Genomic DNA, 10,346 nt, shown 5'->3' with positions numbered 1-10,346 from the left:
GGCAACATCTGTGGAGAAGAGTAAACTGTTGATGTTTTGTTTCAGGAGCTAGTCTAATTCTCCTAATCGCTGCCCCTGAATATTGAGGCCTTGTCACCCGGGTCTAGCTTCAAATGCCAGTAGGAGGAACCTTCCTGTCTCTCGTCGTGATCGGGCAAGAGAGGCAGACAGAAAGCCTGAGGGAAGGGCATCTTCGGATTAGATGACAGCGCTGCATGATCGCCAAAGCAGTTAGCCTGATGCTCGCTGTCGCAGTCCCGGCAGTGAGATTGGGGTTCCGTTCCCTCCGCGGCCTGCAAGGAGCCTGTATGCTCCCCCCACCCCCCCCCCCCCCGACCGTCACTGCGCGGGTTTCCCAGGCACAGTCCCTCACTGGAGTGACGCATCTCACTGCACACTTTGATGCAACAGGTCAAAGATTAAGCTAGCCTCCAATCTTTGACAGGAACAGGCCCTTCGGCCCCGCAATGTCTTGTTCTGAACACGAAGCTAAATTCAACTATATGTCTCTTTAACAGCCTCTTAAACACCTCTAATGTATCTGCCTCCACCACCACCCGCCACTAAAGACATCCTGCCCCACACATCCCCTTTTAAACTTTCACCCTCTCACTCTAAATGGATACCCTCTATTATGTACATTTATTCCCTGAGGGAGAAAATAGACTGGCTCTTCAAAGACTATCTCTGTCTCTCATAATTGTATAAATCTCTTTCGGGTCCTCTCTTTAGCTTCCACCGCTCCAGAGAAGAACAGCCCATAGTTTGTCCAACTTTGTGACCTCTAATCCAGGCAGCATGCTGGTGAACCTCTTCTGCGCCCTCTCCAAAGCCTCCCACTCTGTTGGTCGGGGTTGGCCCAGAGATGTTGTGTCCGAGCTGTCTATGTTGTTGGTGCAGCGCCGTCAGTCGATACACAAGCCCGGGGTTATGATAGGAAGCAGGCTCCCTTTCTCCGTGCAGCTGATGAATCCGAAAGGAACGGCAGAGACCGACACAGTTTTCACCAGCCGGTGTCGCAGGAAGCTGCCAGCTCAGTGTTGAGCTCAACGTAGGACTGCCTTGGGGACTCCAGCTCCAGGTTTTTCCTCGGAGTTTACTTCCCCATGAGTGGGTATGGCCGCAAGGCAGCGGAGATTCGAGATCAGATTTTCTCCTTCTAGGTGAGCTGCCGGCCACGGCTGACAAGCCCCGTCCCGCACCAAGCAACTGGTTTTATAAGACACCAATAACCCGCCTTTGCCCCTTCTCCTGTCAGTAGAAGCGCTTCCACTGGGCCCTAGTAGCTAAACCACACGTGAAGGCCAGGAGTTCAACGCTGACTGTCAGCTCATGCCACGCCACTGGTGCCAAGCCCTTATCACTCTCTGCCGGTTCTCTTGGATTCATCAGCTGCGTGCCACGTGGGCAACAGCTTGCTCTCCATATTGCACTGCCCTGATTTACGTGTCACGTAGACAGCTGGGATGAGACATCCATGGCTGACCCTGACCTCACGTAACCTGCCTTTGCGCCTTCTCCTGTCAGCAGAAACGGGTTCTGCCAGGCTTAGTAGCTAAGTCACACTTGAAGGCCAGGAACTGGAGTTGGCTGTCCGAGGCTATTGGGAGCATTTAATAAGTAGTCCACTACCTCCCCCAACACCCCCCCCCCCACCCTGGCTATGACAACCTTAAGGAAGCAAAATCGCCACATCCTTCCTGTAACAGGGGCAACTAGAAGTGCCCTCTATGTTCCAAGTGCGGCCTCACCAAAGTTTTATACAGCTGCAAAGTGACTTCCTCATTTTAATCCCAACCGACGCAGCCCAGGCCAGGAAACGCTGCGTTACCACGGAGGGAGATTCCGCGAGCTGTACAAAAAATGTCAAAGCGAAAGGCTGGAACTCTGAACACAAGAGACAGAAAATGCTGAAAGCCCCTGGTGGGGGTGGGGGGGGTGTGGTGGTGAGACAAGGTATGTCACGTCAGCTGCCAGAGGAAGTGTTTGAGGCCGGTGTACAACTAATGAGGCACAGGAGCAGAATTAGGCCCTTGAGTCTGCTCTGCCCATTCCATCATAGCTGATTTATTATCCCTCTCAATCCCATTTTTCCTGCAACCTTTGATGCCCTGACTAATCAAGAACCCATTAACCTCCACTTTAAGTATACCCAATGACTTCCTCTCTACGGCCGTCTGTGGCAATGAGATTCCACAGATTCACCACTCTCTGGCTTCTCTTCTCCATCTATTCTGAGACTGTGCTGTCTTGTCCTAGACTCCCCCCACTATAGGAACCATCCTCTCTATGTCCACTCTATCTACTTCTCTCAATATTTGATAGGTTTCAATGAGATCCTCCTCATTCTTCCAAACATCAGTGAGTACAGGCCCAGAGCCATCAAGCTCTCCTCATACATTAATCATAAGTACAAGGAAGTCTGCAGATGCTGGAAATCCAAAGCAACACACACAAAATGCTAAAAAGTTAAACATAGAACATAGAATAGTACAGGCACATTACAGGCCCTTTGGCCCACAATGTTGTGCCGACCCTCAAACCCTGCCTCCCATTATAACCCCCCACCTTAAATTCCTCCATATACCTGTCTAGTAGTCTCTTAAACTTCACGAGTGTATCTGCTCCACCACTGACTCAGGCAGTGCATTCCACGCACCAACCACTCTCTGAGTAAAAAACCTTCCTCTAATATCCCCCTTGAACTCTCCCACCCCCTTACCTTAAAAGCCATGTCCCCTTGTATTGAGCAGTGGTGTCCTGGGGAAGAGGTGCTGGCTATCCACTCTATCTATTCCTCTTATTATCTTGTACACCTCTATCATGTCTCCTGTCATCCTTCTTCTCTCCAAAGAGTAAAGCCCTAGCTCCCTTAATCTCTGATCATAATGCATACTCTCTAAACCAGGCAGCATCCTGGTAAATCTCCTCTGTACCCCTTTCCAATGCTTCCACATCCTTCCACATCCTTCCTATAGTGAGGCGACCAGAACTGGACACAGTACTCTCAAGTGTGGCCTAACCAGAGTTTTATAGAGCTGCATCATTACATAATAACCCTGTTATTCTCTGCACAGGCGTATGCATAGGAGAGATTTCGGGAGATAAGGGTTAAACGCTTCAGGGCAGCACGCCACCACAGTAGTTAGTGTAATGTTATTACAGCGGCAGTGAATTTGAGTTTGAGTTTGGAAGTTCACCGCGTGACCGCTCAACCCTGTCAGTCCCTTGATGTCCTGGCAAACCTTCCCCGCCACTGTCATAGATCTTTGCTCAGTGAGCAGAGAATTCTGGGGCAGAGAATCATCGCACTGAAGGGGTAGCTTAAAGCCGTTGGAGCAATCGCTTTAGAACGCTAGCGGTCACCGATCGGGGTTCAATTCCCGTCGCTGCCTATAAGGAGTCTGTATGTTCTCACTGTGACCATGTGGGTTTCCTCTGAGTGCTCCAGTTCAAAGATTCGAAGGTACAGTTTAATGTCAGAGAAATGTATACAATATACATCCTGAAATGCTTTTTCCTCCCACACTCAAAAATGTACGGGTTAGTAGATTAATCTGGTCACTTGGTAATTGGGCGGCGTGGGCCCATTGACCAGGAGGGCCTGTTATTGTTCTGTATGTAAAGTTATGCGAGGCTCAGACAGAACAGACAGACAGTATCTTTTTCCCAGGGTTGAAATGTCTAATACTGGAGGGCTGCACTTAATGTGAGCGGGCTAATTTGAAAGGTGATGTGCGGAGTAAGTGGTTTTACAGGGAGCAGTGGGTGCCTGGAACACTGCCTGGGGGTTATGGTAGAGACAGAAACCTTACAGACTTTTAAGAGACATTTAGACAGGCACATGAAGGTGAGGAAAATTGAAAGCTATAGACATTGTGCAGGCAGAAATTAGTTTAGTTGTCCGCTTGATTACTAATTTAAAAAGCTCAAAGTAAATTTTATTGTCAAAGTACAATTATACAGCCCTGAGACTCACTTTTCTCTGGCCCATACTCAACAAATCTATAGAATGGTAACTGTAACAGGATCAATGAAAGATCAGCCGGTGCAGACAACAACCAACTCTGCAAGTGCAGATATAAATAAATAGCAATAAATAATGAGAACATGAGATGTACAAGTATTTGAACAGCCAAGGGCTGATATTAAGGATAGCCAGCATGGCTTTGTGCGTGGTAGATCGTGTTTAACGAATCTTGTAGAGTTTTTTGAGGAGGGTTACCAAGAAAGGTAGAGGAAGGAAAGGCTGTGGATGTTGTCTACATGGACTTTAGTAAGGCCTTTGACAAGGTCCCACACGGGAGGTTAGTTCAGAAGGATCAGACAACTAGGTATCCATGGAGAGGTTGTAAACTGGATTCGAAATTGGCTGTGTGGGAGAAGACAGGGAGGGGTAGTGGATGATTGCTTATCAGACTGGAGGCCTGTGACTAGTGGTGTGCCTCAAGGATCTGTGCTGGGACCATTGTTGTTTGTTGTCTATATCAATGATCTAGCTAATAATGTGGTAAATTGGATCAGCAAGTTTGCTGATGACACTAAGATTGGAGGTGTTGTGGACAGCAAGGAAGGCTTTCAAAGCTTGCAGAAGGATCTGGACCAACTGGAAAAATGGGCCAGAAAATGGCAGATGGAATTTAATGCAGACAGGTGTGAGATGTTGCATTTTGGAAGGACAAATCAAGGTAGGACATACACAGTAAATGGTAGGGGCACTGAGGGAGTGCGGAGGAACAAAGAGATCTGGGAGTTCAGATACGTAATTCCCTGAAAGTGGTGTCACAGGTAGACAGGGTTGTAAAGAAGGCTTTTGGCATCCTGGCATTCATAAATCAAAGTATTGAGTATAGGAGTTGGGATGTTATGCGGGAGGTTGTATAAGACATTGGTGAGGCCAAATTTGGAGTATTGTGTACAGTTCTGGTCACCTAATTATAGGAAAGATATCAGTAAGATTGAAAGAGTGCGGAGAAGATTTACTGGATGTTGCTGGTCTTCAGGAGTTGAGCTACAGGGAAAGATTGAACAGAGGTTAGGACTTTTATTCCTTGGACTGTAGAAGAATGGGGGGGATTTGATAGAGGTTTACAAAATTATGAGGGGTATAGACAGTAAATGTGAATAGACTCTTTCCATTTTGATTAGGAGAGATAAGTACGAGAGGACATGGCTTTAGGGTGAAAGGGGGAAAGGGTTTGGGGGAACATTAGGGGTAGACCTCTTCACTCAGAGAGTGGTGGGGAGCATGGAACGAGCTGCCATCTGATGTGGTAAATGCGGGCTCACTCTTAAGTTTTAAGAATAATTTGGATAGGTACATGGATGGGAGAGGTCTGGAGGATTATGGACTGGATGCAGGTCAATGGAGACTAGCAAGAGTGTTTTGGCACAGAATAAAAGGGCTGAATGGCCTGTTTTCTGTGCTGTAGTGTTCTATGGTTCTATAAAGTCCTCAAAGTGAGACCGTCGGTTGTGGGAACATCTCAATGGATCGGCAAGTGAGTGAAGTTATCCCACTTTGTTCAAGAACCTGTGGTTGAGGAGTAGTAACTGTTCTCGTAATTCGTCCAGCAGAACATTGTGGGCTGAAGGACCTGTTCCCATGTTGTGTAAGACTCTAGAACTCTGAATGCCTTTCCCACGGATGCTCCCTGACTGGCTGAATATCAGCAGCATTTTTTCTGTTTGTATTTTCAAACATATACCTCACACCCCATCCCCTGTTAGGCACCGCTCCAGCCCTTAAAATGTTCTTCTACCTCCCCCCGCCCAGTTCCGTGGTTGATTATTAGGTCGCAGTCTAGATGAAGAGTCTGGTTCCCCAATCGTCAACTGATTGCCCGCCTCACCCCCCCACCGATATACCTGCTGAGTTCCTCCAGACACTTGTTCACGGTTACTGTCATTCAACTGTACACATGTATACAGCTGAGTCAAAACAGTGTTCCTCAGGGACCAAGGTGCAAGGCATGGTACATACATGACACACAGCACATAAAAATAATACGAGTTGAGCACCAACCACACCACCCGTCCCCCTCCCCCACGATCTGAAATCCAAAATGTTTTCTGAGCAGTGACACGACGCCACGAATGGAAAATTCCTCAAGATGCTGGGAAGGTTCCCAAGGCGGCACGCAGGCCTCTGCGCACCACAGACAGCTCTGAGAAGTGATCTCACGTACCCTGAGTGGGGGCCCCGTTGGCGCCAGTTTGTTCTCAGCTGTCGTCGTAGCCAGACCCCGCTTGCTTCACTCACCAGTCATCACGACGTGTTTTCTGCTTATTTCTCTGCTCTGTGTTGTGGAGATTTGTTGGAATTGTCAAAAGGGCCTGCAGTTACCCCTCTGGGTAGTAGTGGACAGATAAAGAGGAAGGATTTCTGTTTATCTGTAAAACAGAGAGTAAAGTTACTGGGAAGAGCTGACAGCAGTGTTAGCGTGAATGAAGCGTCTGACAGACGAGAATGGTGTTAGGACGGACCACCATCTACGACCTGAAGAAAATAGAGGGACAAACTGTTAAGAGTTTTCTGCTGAACAGAAGCTAACGAGAAAGAGAAAAAACGCCACATGAAGCAGGAAATGAAGATCTCATCGCGCATTGAAAGAGTGGATCCGTCGGCGTCGGAGTAAACACAAGTCGGTTAACGGTATGCTGATCTCAAACCAAGCACTGGGAACTGATGGGTCATGACATGACGAGCTCAGGGTGGTCGCGAAGGCAATCGTGAAGGTAAAGACGATACTCTTCTAGGACACTTTGGAGACGGTAAAAACGTGTGTTCGAAAAGCTAGAGTCACGTGTCATTCATAACAGAGCAAAAAAACTTTATAAAATCAAAGGAAGATTGCTGTGACAGAAAAAAAGCCTTCATTAATGAGGCACACGTCGCCTCGAAGGAACATTTCAAGTTATCCAACGCAGTGTCTCCTCGTCCCAGTCTCTCAACTGCTCCTGTTGTTCCTCTGCGCAGTGACGATGGACCCTCTCCCTCAGGTTTTTCAAACCTAACGTCGTCGACGTGTTTCGTGCTGCAGTTATCTTCTTTCTCTAGGCAGCCGTCATCACGTTTCGTTTTTTTTTTGGGGTGATTAACAAGCAAATCATTTTAGTACAAAATCTGAATTTCATCTCCACCTAGTCCCGTGTCTGAGTAGAACATGACCAGCGTTGTAATTACATTAAAAATACAATAGTGAGGTTTTTTCCCATAGTTTTCCTGTAATTAAATTCAATATTTTTTTTTATACCTTGTTGTAAAACCTAAAGAAAAAGTACAATACTGTATGCCTTAACATTTTTGAATCAAAACCGGGCATTGTAGGTGGAGACTGAAAGTCTGCTGTCGTTTGTTATTGTTCAAACAGCTGATTCAGGTATTCTCCTGATGCTGCTTTTGTTTCCCTGTACACATTATATTTTCATTGTATTAATGATATTAAATTATTTTTGCTGTTAAACACATATGTGTGGCGAACCAGTGTAAGACAGGGACTGCTTACCAGTAGCACGTAAATTCCAAGTCAGGATTGATGGCGATACCAAACAGCCATTGGCCGTCCACCTGGGCAGCCGAGATGGTGACAGCTTACCTTTCTGATGATGCACAAAATTATTAAAAATATTAACTTAAGGTGGTAGGGTGGAGGTACATCTCTAGCAAAGGAGGTGTAAGGTGCTCCTTCCCTCCATTAGTCTACAGGTCACCCTTGGGCAAGGTGTAGCATCAGCCTAAGACCCTCAGTCAGGGGTCACGTGAAGCCATGGGAGCCAGTGCGTATCACAAGTCCCGGTTATGCCACCACTGACACCAGGCAGACAGTCTCTGAGGACTATTGATCATTCATCTTGTAAAGACACAGCCCAGAAGAAGGCAAAGGGCAAACAAGACTTCTGTAGAAATATTTGCCAAGAACAATCATGGGTCGTGGGAGCACCATCGCCCACGTCATATGACGCAGCATATAATGATGATAATGAGCTTAAAAAAGTAGAGGGCTATGCAGTAGGGGAAATTCTAGGCAGCTTCTAGAGTAGGTTACATGGTCGGTACAAACATTGTGGGCCAAAGGGCCTGTAATGTGCTGTAGATTTCTATATTCTTTGACAGTACTGTCCAAAAAACCTTAGGCGTGCGTGCGTGCGCGCGCGCGCACACACACACACACACACACAGATATATATACATTATATATAGAGAGAGAGAGAGATGACCGATGTGCCTAAGACTTTTGCACAGTACTCTATATTATGTCTTTTTCAGTTATCAAATAACACTTAATACTACTGAGCTAATACAAAGCTAAGTGTTCTTATTTCTTTTTCTCAATCACCTTCCTATTTTAACCAATATACAGTCTTGTGCAAATATCTTAGGTACCCTAGCCATATATATGTGTCTAAGATGTCTGCACAGCACAGCACAGTACTGTATGTAATGGAAATGGGTCCCATTGCCAAGGTTACTCAGTATATAGATGCCACTATTCCAAAATACAAAAACCAAAACACCTCCAGCCCCAAGCATTTTGAAGAAGGGGTGCTCAGGTTCTCAACCTGTACTAACGCAATAATATTAACAGATTAAAACAAAAGTATTCAGGAGATTGAGTGTTACTCCAGGCAATGGCATCTGCAGTCTCTCCCTCTCTCATGTCTTCATGGTTGACTCTGTGCTCTGCTATCTGGCCCTTATTCCCTCTACCCACGGGATGGCTTCCCGACTGGAGTGCTCAAGGGTTCAGAACTGGGGCTGCCTATTGTCGACAGGCACGGCTCCCTCAGCGCTGATTGGCTTAGGGGTTCAGCAACTGAGTGGTGCACACCTTCCTCACTGCTCAACCCTCAGTGCATTGCTCCCTCATTGCCGTCCCTCCCTCAGCACATTGCTCCCTCCTTGCCGTTGCTCCCTCCTCATCGTCCCTCACTCATCATCGATCTTCCCGCAATGAGGCACTCTCCTCACCACTCTGTCAACATTGCTCCCCTACTCAATCCCTGTCCCTCAGCATAGTCTCCCTCCTCACTGCCCTTCCCCACTTTGCCGCCCCTCCCACAGAGTTCTCTCCTTAATTTCCCAGTTCATCCAGTCCTAGAGTAATGTGTTTTTCTCTCTCTCTCTCCTCCATTTAATTCACCATCCATTCCTCACTTTCTCTACACTCCCTCCTTCTCTTCCCTTCCACTCTCTCTCGCTCTCTGTCTTCTTTCTCTTCCCTCTCTCCCCATTTCTACTTCTCTCTCTTCCATCCCCTCTCTCCCCTCTGCTTCACTCCTCCCTTTTCTCTCTCCTCACTTACCCTCTCTTTCTGCCTCAACCCTCCTCTCCCATTTTTCCTCATCCCTCTCTCCCCCTCCCTCATTCTTCTCACTCTCCTCTCCCTTGCACCCTCCCTGACTCCCTTCTTTCTGTCATCCCTCCTCCCTCGTTCTCTCCCTCATCCCTTCTACTCTCTGCCCCTCTCCTTGCTTCTTTGCTCTTTTCCATCCCTTTCTTCCCCTCAATGCATTTCTCTCCCTTCTCCCTTTCTCTCTTTCACTCTCTATCTCTAACTCTCTCTCACCCCTCCATCTCCCTCACTTCCACCAATTCCGTCACTCACCATCTCCCTCTCACTCTGTCTTTCCTTTTCTCACACTCTGTCCCTCTTTGTGTGTGTCTCTCTCCGCCCTCTCTCCTTCCCTCCCACACTTCCTCTTTTCTCTCTCCCACAATTTCCCTTTCTCTCCCTCTCCCACACTTTTTCTCTCTCCCCTTCCTCTATCTCTCTCTTGCACTCTCTCCCCATTTTATCTCTCTCCCTCAACCCCACTCTCACTCTTTCTTCCCCCCTCGCTCTTTCTATCTTAACTTCTCGCTCTCCTTCTTCCCCATTCTCTCTTTCTCTCTCCCCCCTATTCTATCTCTCTTTCAATCTTACTCTCTCACCCTCCCTCTCTCCTTCCTGCCCTCCACTCCCTCACCCTCTCCCCTTTCATGTACATCTCTCCCCCACTTATCTCTCTTTCCCCCCATTTCGCCCACCTCAGCGAAGCGACGGAACTTGGGAGAAAGCTGAACTATTACAAGGTAAGGACAAAGATCGTCCATTCTTACATGATTGTTGTTTGGTGTGATTGCTGTACCCCGTCCGATTGTTATTTTGGTTCCATTGCTTTAAGGCCGAAGAGCGTCCATTCTTTGATTGTTGCTTGGTGTAATTGGTGTAAGGGTGAAGAACACTCGTCATGTGATGGTGTTTTGGTGTGATTGCTGCAAGGACGAGGAGCGCCTGTTCCTGTGCGATGGCTGTTACCCACGAAGATTGCCTGATTGCTGTGATGACAAAGACAGCCCATTC

The sequence above is a fragment of the Mobula birostris genome, unplaced genomic scaffold (genome assembly GCF_030028105.1).
Source record: "Mobula birostris isolate sMobBir1 unplaced genomic scaffold, sMobBir1.hap1 scaffold_3300, whole genome shotgun sequence".
Lineage (NCBI taxonomy): Eukaryota > Metazoa > Chordata > Chondrichthyes > Myliobatiformes > Myliobatidae > Mobula > Mobula birostris.
Note: the sequence above shows the minus strand (reverse complement) of the source record.